This window comes from Propithecus coquereli, unplaced genomic scaffold (assembly GCF_000956105.1).
Source record: "Propithecus coquereli isolate 6110/MARCELLA unplaced genomic scaffold, Pcoq_1.0 Scaffold7, whole genome shotgun sequence".
Taxonomy (NCBI): Eukaryota; Metazoa; Chordata; class Mammalia; order Primates; family Indriidae; genus Propithecus; species Propithecus coquereli.
In genome coordinates, this window is record NW_012153062.1 from 5,206,498 (window position 1) to 5,216,009 (window position 9,512).

The 9,512-nt window shown below is 42.0% G+C and overlaps 1 protein-coding gene across 1 annotated transcript in view; it reads left to right on the forward strand.

Moving 5' to 3' along the window:
• Positions 1-2,278: 2,278 nt before the first annotated feature.
• ARHGAP29 (Rho GTPase activating protein 29) overlaps positions 2,279-9,512 on the forward strand; it is a 79,918-nt gene continuing 72,684 nt past the window's right edge. Inside the window, exon 1 of the mRNA XM_012661195.1 lies at positions 2,279-2,296. The gene's annotated coding sequence lies outside the window, so the exon portion shown is untranslated. The remainder of the gene's footprint in view (positions 2,297-9,512) is intronic.

Consider the following 9,512-nt stretch of genomic DNA (forward strand, 5'->3'; position numbering starts at 1 on the left):
TCAGGCTCTTAGTTGTTCTAAAAGCCAGAGCAGTGAGGTCAAGGACAGCAGCAGTCCAGGGAGCCCACCTACCTTTGGGCCACCCCTGTCTGCTTCCATTATTTCTTTTCCTCTCACAGGAATTAATCATAGTTGAGGAGGATCTGAGAGTGGATTTAAAGGTCCCTGTGCTTAGAACAATGCCTGGCACATTGGAGATAGTCAATAAATATTTGTGGAATGAATAAAAATAGGATATGCCTGGTGGACAATATTGGATCGTCCTAGACAGACTGCCATTGGAGTGCGGCTTAGGTGAAGAGCACCTGTCCACGGTGCTCTCCTGTGGGGCTAAGTTCCCACCTCCACTGCCCACATGGAACACGCACCTTCTGATTAGCCCCTTCGCCTCTGGCATGGGATATCTGCCACAAGCTTTGTTTTAGGCATATGGTTTTTGTGGCCATTGCATTTGCTTCCACTAGATACAACCAAGTGGAGTGCAGCTTATGATAAAAAAAAGAACTACAAGAATTTTTATTCTTGGACCCACTGATCATTCCCTCAGTTTTCCTCCAGAGAATACTCAGTGAGGGCCCATTGTGTATCAGACACAGACCTAAGTAATGTAGTACTATAGGACTTTAAATCTAATTAGTATAAATAAACACTATCAAATAAACATGGCACCAAAACCACAAGTGCTACAAGAATACTATCCTATGTACCATATAATTTCGAATAGGATGATTGATTTTCAGTGGGGAGAACAGGAAGGTTTCAGAGCAGAAGTCGTATCCTCTGTCATGGAAGGAGTGAAGAACGTTTCAATAGGCAGAGTAGATATGTGTTAATATATCCTGTAATTATAAAATAGAAATACTATATCATCATATATGTTTATTAATTCAGTTACATCTCTGATTTCCTATCTGTTTGTCTGTTATTCTTTGTCCTCCATAGCCATGATCATGAGCCACTGTAACTGAGAATCATCTATTGTTAAAAAAAAAAAACAAAAAAAAAAACGTTGGCTTACAAGGAGGATTCGGGGCATGTGCTGGCACATCATTCAAGGATTTCGTGGAAGTATTGTCCTTTATTTCTTAGTTTCATTGCCAAACACAGCCACCTGACCCAAATAGCAGATTTTTAATGTCCATTCTTTCTCAGGTAAAAATCATATTTATTTATTGTAAAAACGAACTACCATTTTCCTTTGAGAATGTTTTCAAATATCACATTCCTCCTGACTAATGAGGAAGAGTGAAGAATATGGCAAATCTTTGAAAAAGATTTAAATGGAGAGTGAATTTGAGGGACTTTTCCAAATTTCATTCCCATAATTTTACCCATTTATCAGCTAATATTCATGGAGTGCCTGTTATGTGTCAGCACAGAAGACAGGAAGAATATTCTTGGTATGTTCTTGGGTATTACTAACATATACTCTGACTACTCAATACAAACACTGTGCTTTCCCCCCATACAAGATGTGTGATCCAACATTTAGGTAAGTGCTGAAATTTTGGTTGTTCCTTTCTCCCACTGTATTGATGAGTCCCATTACTCAAGGAACATTTAATGATAAGAAGCAAATAGAATGGTTAGGGGGCACAGTCAACTATTAATAGCATTTACTGAGCATCTACCATGTGCCAGGTATTGTGCATAATAGCTGATGTTTTGAGTTTGCTGAAAATGACAATCAGTTGAAAATAGAAGAGAGTGGGACAGTTGTAAAGTTAAGCACAAAATGTATTTTTGTTTTGAAAGGAAGGAGGGTGGAGGAGGAAGGCGGAAAAAACAAGTTGAAGACCAGAGTCCTGATTGGAAGGAATTCATAGTGTCCACAAGAAAAATGTCCAATTAAACAAGGACGGAGGACCTGCTCCCCGCTGGAGGGTGCAAAAGGTGACTTTTCTCTAAGTCGCTGCGCCTGCCCTGCTCCAAGCGCAAAGGCGGCCGACATGTCCCGCGACTCTGGGGACAGTGTCAGGCTGGGGCGCAGCTGACAACCCCCGCCAGAGCGAGCAGTCGTTCCCACCTGCTGCGGGACGCCGGGCCCCGCCCCCGCGAGCGCGGGCCAATGGGCTGGGCTCTGTGGGCGGGCGGCACGAGGAGGGAGGCGGGGCGGCCGAGACCGGCGCGGTCGTGGTCGTCGTGGTCGGCGCGGTCGTGGCGGTTGTTGCGGCGGCTGCTTGGCGGTGTGTCCGCGAGCCGTGGGGGATGGGAGCGACGAACTCCAACCCTCGGCGGCTGCGGCCGTGAGCGTTGGGTGGCCGTCCGCGTCCGGAGCGCGGGATGGAGCGCCGCGGTGAGTGTAGGGCTGCGGCCCAGGGCTGGGGTCGCCCGCGGCGGCGTCCGCAAGTTGCCGTCCAGGGTCTGGGCGGCTTACTCCGCGGCCCTGAGCGGAGGCGGCTGCGGGCTGCGCCGGGGACTGGTGCCCGCGGGCCAGGGCCGGGGTCCTCGGGGCTCCTGGTCCTCGGAGAGGGTCCGACCGGGGCGAGGGGCGCGCCTGGGAGGCCGGAGGGGACGAGCGGTGGGAACGCGATCGGGCGCTGTGAGAACCCAGCGGACCCTGGGGAGCGCTCGGAGTTGGACCCTGCGGGGGCTGCCCGGGAGAGGCTCGTCGGGTAGACTTTCCTTCCCTTCCAGATCCCCCTAGCGTCCCTCAGCCCCTCTCCCTTTTTTAGTGATTGGCGCTGATCGCCTCACTGCGGAATTCAGGGGCTCCTTTACCCTCCCCCATTGGTTGCGTTCACTGGGTCTTCACGTCCAACTCACTGGGGATCTTTTTTGGAAGTTTGGTGAGGTTTTCTGAATTTTTCAGTCTGACAAATGCAAAGGCTGAGTAAAACAGCAGACATCCCGTGTTCCTTATTTACTTTTTCTTATCACTCTTCACCTCACCTAGGCCCTGACTGTTTGTTACTTTGGGGGAGGGAGACCTAAAGGTGCAAAAACAGCCTCCTGCCCTTTCTCTCTATGTGCCCCCTCTGGTGCGTCTCTGTCACCCCGTCTCACTCCACTCCCACCCCCTGTCTATCCTCCCTTTGTTACTGTCCCTTAACTCCCCATTTCCCTCGACCCCATCCACCTTTTTCCCAGCCGTAGTCATAAGGCAAATGTGTGTTTTGCAAAATACTGAGTGACAAGCCGGGAGATGGCAGCTACTGCCAGGAGAGCGTATCCCTGTGAGTTTGTTTCCCTAAGTGTCCTGGACCCCGTCTGTGATAGAAACCTCGAGTTCCGGGGGAGGGCCTTGCTTTGGCTGAAACAGAGTAGCCAAGGCTCTCCTCGTCTTTGAGCCTCTCTGACATGTTTATCTCACTTTTTCACCACTACCCCTCTTAAGAGACCTAGGGTGGAGTTCTGCATTGTGTTTTTTGGATCTTTAACATCCTGTGTTTTATAATGGTGGATCTTTTGGGGGAGGGGTGTTAAGACCGCAATGAAGCCAAAATAGCCAAGGAGCTTTTGTTCTACGTTTACCTTTTTATTTCCTTTTCTTTGAAAAAAAAAAAAATTCAAAATTAGATATGAAAGTTAATATTTAAAATGAGTATAGAAATCACAGCAAATTATGGGGGTCTTGGAGATTTAGGTCTCTTTCTTCACTTATTTCTTTAGACAATTTGCCAGAAATGCCTACGTAGAAATGCTTCTATATTGTAGTAACTGTGCATGCAAGTCAGGAGCCCTAATGCTTAAGGTTCATTAGCTTTACAGTACATTCCTCATGATTCTCAGAAGAGTTTAACAGTGAACTTGAAAGTAAGGTGGGTCTGGGTAGAAAATGTTTCAGTCCCCAAATTGGCAGGAAATATAACTTTGGCTGAGATGAAGGAAGCACTATTCAGGGAATGTATGGTGGCTTGTCATTACATCTCCCCCCCTACTTTCCTAAAATAGAAAATCCACCTCCCGGCACTTTCAGTTTCCCCACTGTAAAAGCCCACTAGGAACATGGGCTTTTACAGCCACTGCTGTTGGTCCCAGGGGATTAGTACTACATTGAACAAAGCTCATGTCCGGAAGGCACCTTGGAAGAATTTTCATTCTTGTACCATTGGTGATTCATTCAGCATTCACTCAGAAAATTTAGCCTGATCCCACTGTGCCAGACAGAGTCCTATAGAACCTTTCCATTTATTTGGTGGCAATAGATAATATTGAATAAATAGGGCCCAAAGCATAATATCATGGGTTCCCTGAGAAAAGTATGTTGAATGTCCTATGGGAAAGTAGAGGGATGATTTATTTTCAGTGGAAAAAATGAAAATGCTTCTTGGAAGAAGCAGTGTTTTGTGTGAGCTCGAAGGTAAGAGAATGATTTTAATAAGCACTTAAGGTAGAAAGGCCCTTTTGGGCAGAACTGCTGGTTTTCCTAGGCTGCCCTTTCCCCAGATATCTACTTAGTTAACTTCCTCACCTATTTCAAGTGCTTACTCAAACCTCACCTTTTTTTATTATTATTATCAGTTGAGAATTTCACATCTGAAAATCCAAAATCTGAAATGCTCCAGTGAGCATTTCCATTGAGTATCATGTTGGCACTCAAAAAGTTTTAGATTTTGAAGCATTTCGGATTTTTGGATTTTCAGATTTTATATGCTCAATCTGTTCGAAAGATATTACCTGATCCAGCTTTTGTGTTTCTGCTTTGAAGCTTTGCAGGCTATTTTGTTTGTTTTTAATTTCTCACTGATCTCCAGCATGGTGATGAGCCACAACACTTAAAGGCACATTTGTGTGTAAAGAAACAAGGGAGTTTAAAAGGAAGGTTAGGAGCACATTTTCATATGATAAGGATTTTTGTGTAGGGTTTGTACTTTATTCTTTGTCTTTATTATTACTCTAATAATTAAGCCACATTTCTTTTGGGTACATAAGAATTGCTGGAATGTATGTTAAATATATGTTTACCTGTAAAGGAAACTGCTAGGCTGTTTACCAAGTGATTATGTACCTTGTAGAGAAATGTTGTATAATAATTACACTTGCTCTATGTCTTCACCAGCATTTAATATTTCAGTCTTGCTAAAATTAAAATTTCTTGTGGCTATTTAGTGGTTATCTCACCGTAGTTTAAATTTGCATTTCCCTGGTACTAATGATGTTGAGCACTATTTCCTGTGCTTATTGCCCAATTGTGTATCTTTTGTGGCGTGTATGTTCACTACTTTAATCATTATTTTATTGAGTTGCTTATTATTGATTTGTAAGAATTCTTGATATAATTTGGATATAAATCCTTTGTGAGATATTTTTTCCCATTTTGTGGCTTGCATTTCATTTCTCAACACTATCATTCAAAGAGCAGAAGTTTAACATTTTGAAGTCTGGTTCACCATTGTTTTCCTTTATGGTTTTTGCTTTTTGTGTGTGAGAAATCATTACCTAGATTTTCTCCCATATTTTCTCTTAGAAAAGGATCTTCAAACTTTTTCTTAAAGGACCAGATAGTAAATATTTTAGACGTCCAAGCCACACTGCCTCAACTACTCTGCTCTTGTAGCTCACAATCAGTTATAGACAATATATAGTCTGGGCACCAGGCCTGTAATCCCAGCACTTTGGGAGGCAGAGGTGGGAGGATCGCTTGTGGCTGGAAATTTGAGAACAGCCTGGGCAACATAGTGAGATCCCGTCTCTACAAAAAATTTAAAAAAATATTAGCCGGGCATGGTGGCGCATGTCCCAGCTACTTGGGAGGCTAAGGCAGGAGGATCACTTGAGCCCAGGAATTGGAGGTTGCAGTGAGCTATGCCACCGCACTCCAGCCTGGGCAACAAAGCAAGACCCTGCCTCAAAAAAAAAAACAAAACCATAAACATGGCTGTGTCCCACAGAAGCCTTTTATTTATAAAAACAGGCAGCAGCCCCTTCTGAGTCCTGAATTCAAAGATTGATAGTTTTAGGTTATATGTTTAGGTTTATGGTATATGTCAAGTTAATTTTAGAGTTTGCTGTGAAATAAAGAGGTTCATTCCCCCCTCCCATATGGATAGGTTATTTTAGCACCATTTATTGAAAAGACTACATTTTCCCCGATTGAATTACTTTGGCACCTCTGTCAAAATTCAGCTGACGATATATACAGCCATACCTCATGTATCTGTGCTTTGTTTAATTGCACTTCGCAGATATTGCATATTTTACAAATTGAAGGTTTGTGACAGCCCTGTATTGAGCAAGTCTGTTGGCACCATTTTTCTAATAGTATGTCTCTATCACATTTTAGTAACTCTTACAGTATTTCAAACTTTTTTATTATTATGTCTGTTACGGTGATCTGTGATCAGTGCTCTTTGACATTACTATTGTGATTGTTTTGGGGCACCATGAACCACTCCCATATAAGACATCGAACTTAATTGATCAATGTGTGTTCTGATTGCTCCACCAACAAACCGTTCCCCTATCTCTCTCCCTCTCCTTGGTACTCCCTATTACATGAAACACGGCAATATATTGAAATTGGGCCAATCAATAACCTTACAGTGGACTGTAAGTGTTCAAGTGAAAGAGTTGCACATCTCTCACTTTAAATCAAAAGCTAGAAGTGATTAAGCTTAGTGAGGAAGGCATGTTGAAAACCAAGATAGACTGAAAGGTAGGCCTCTTGTGCCACACAGCGAGCGATTTTGTGAATGCAAAGGAAAAGTTCTTGAAGGAATGAAAAGTGCTCCTCCAGTGAACACACAAATGATAAGAAAGTAAAAAAGCCTTATTGCTGATACAGAGAGAGTTTGAGTGGTCTGGATAGAAGATCAAACCAGCTACAACATTCTCTTAATCCAAAACCTAATCCAGAGCAAGGCCCTACCAATTTTAAAAAGACAGAGGGGTGAGGAAGCTGCAGAAGGAAAGTATGAGGCTAGCAGAGGTTGAATCATGAGGTTTAAGGACAGAATCTGTCTCCATAACACAAAAGTGCAAGGTGAAGCAGCAGGTGCTGATGGAGAAGTTGCAGCAGCTTATCCAGAAGATCTAGCTAAGATAATTGATGAAGGTGGCTACAGTAAACCTCAGATTTTCAGTGCAGATGAAACAGCCTTCTGTTGGAAGAAGATGCCATCTAGGACTTGCCTAGCTAGAGAGAAGTCAATGCCTGGCTTTAAAGCTTCAAAGGACAGGCTGACTCTCTAGTTAGGGGCTAATGGTGCTGGTGACTTTAAGTTGAAATCAATGCTCATTTACCATTCTGAAAATCCTAGGGCTCTTAAGAATTATGCTAAATTTCTTCTGCCTGTTGTTCTGTAAATGGAACAACAAAGCCTGGATGACAGCACATCGGTTTATAGCACTGTTTACTGAATATTTTAAGCCCATCGTTGAGACCTACTGTTCAGAAAAAAAAATTCCTTTCAAAATATTACTGCTTGTTGACAATGTATCTGGTCACCCAAGAATTCTGATGGAGATGTATAGGGAGATTAAAGTTTTTATGCTTGCTAACACAACATCCATTCTGCAGCTCATGGATCAAGGAGTGATTTCGACTTTCAAGTATTATTTAAGAAATACATTTCATAAGGCTGTAGCTGCCATAGATAGTGATTCCTCTGATGGATCTAGGCAAAGTAAATGGAAAACCCTCTGGAAAGGATTCACTACTCTTTATATCATTAAGAACATTTGTGATTCATAGAAGGTCAAGATATCAACATAAACAGGAGTTTGGAGGAAGTTGATTCCAGCCCTCTTGATGACTTAGAATGGTTCAAGACATCAGTGGAGGAAGTCACTGAAGATGGGGTAGAAATAGCAAGAGATTAGAATTAACAGTGAATCCTTGAAGATGTGACTGCATCACATCACATTGCTGCAATCTCATGATAAAACTTGAACTGATGAGGACTTGCTTCTTATAAATGACCAGAGAAAGTGGTTTCTTGAGATGGAATCTACTCCTGATAAAGATGCTATGAACATTGTTGAAATGACAACAAAGAATTTAGAATATTGAGTATACTTAGTTGATAAAGCAGTGGCAGGGTTTGAGAGGATTGACTCCAATTTTGAAAGCTCTACTGTGGGTTATATGCTATCAAACAGCATCACATGCTACAGAGAAACCTTTCTTGAAAAAAAGAGTCAATGAATGTGGCAAACTTTGTTACTGTCTTATTTTAAGAAATTGCCACAGCCACCCTGACATTCAGCAACCACCACTGTGATCAGTCAGCTGCCATCAAATGGAGGCAAAACCCTCCACTGGCAAAAATATTATGATTCACTGAAGGCTCAGATGATCGTTAGCATTTTTAGCAATAAAGTATTTTTTACTTAAGTATGTACATTTTTTTCAGATATAATACAGTTGTACCCTTAATAATCTATAGTATAGTGTAAACATACTTTTTATATGCACTGGGAAACCATAAAATCTGTGTAACTTGCTTTATTGTGATATTCACTTTATTGTGGTAGTCTGGACCCGAACAAGCATTATCTTTGAGGTATGCTTGTATATAGGCTTACTTCTGGACTTTATTCTAGTCTATTGATCTGTATGCCTCTCCTTATACCATTATCACACTGTCTTGACTCCTGTAGTTCTGTAGTAAATCTTGAAGTCAAGCAGTATAAATCTTTCAACCTTGTTCTTTTTAAAAATTGTTTTGGGGCCAGGCGTGGTGGCTCACACCTGTAATCCTAGCACTCTGGGAGGCCAAGGTGGGTGGATCGTTTGAGCTCAGGAGTTCGAGACCAGCCTGAGCAAGAGCGAGACCCCATCTCTACTAAAAAATAAAAAGAAATTAGTTGGACAACTAAAAACATATAGAAAAAATTAGCCAGGCATGGTGGCACATGCCTGTAGTCCCAGCTACTCAGGAGGCTGAGGCAGATGGATCCCTTGAGCCCAGGAGTTTGAGGTTGCTGTGAGCTAGGCTGACGCCACGGCACTCTAGCCAGGGCAACAGAGTGAGACTGTCTCAAAAAAAAAAAAAAAAAGAAAAAGAGAGCTTTCCTGTGAAAGTAGGATGTTTAGCAGTATCCTTGGCCTCTCTCTACCCACTAGATGTCAGTAGAATCCCCCACCTCAATTATGACAACCAAAAATGTCTCCAGACATTGTCAAATGTTTTAAAACTCATATTCTGCTATGAAAACTAGGCTGCCTACACTACAGAATCAACTTAAAGAATATTGAGACACATATCTAGCAAAATTAACGATACTGATGATATCACCACTGTAGATAGAAAGATCATTAATCTGTTCAGTCTGGTATCACAGATATTTTGGAGAGAACACATGAAGATTTTAGGAATATGTAAGTTGAGGCTGCACAGAATGACTGACTCAAGTGCAGTATCATAGAGGGTGTGAATTTCCGTTTGAGAAGGAAAAAATACTAGAGGCAATAATATAAAATGGTTAAAAGGCAAGTAATTTTTAAAAAATTATATGTTGCTTTCATTTTTCTGCAAGTTGGACAACTTAAGATATTGGACTTCTTTCTATAACAGATACATTGATGGTTTTAAACACTTTATAATTTTATTATAAACCAAGAATTT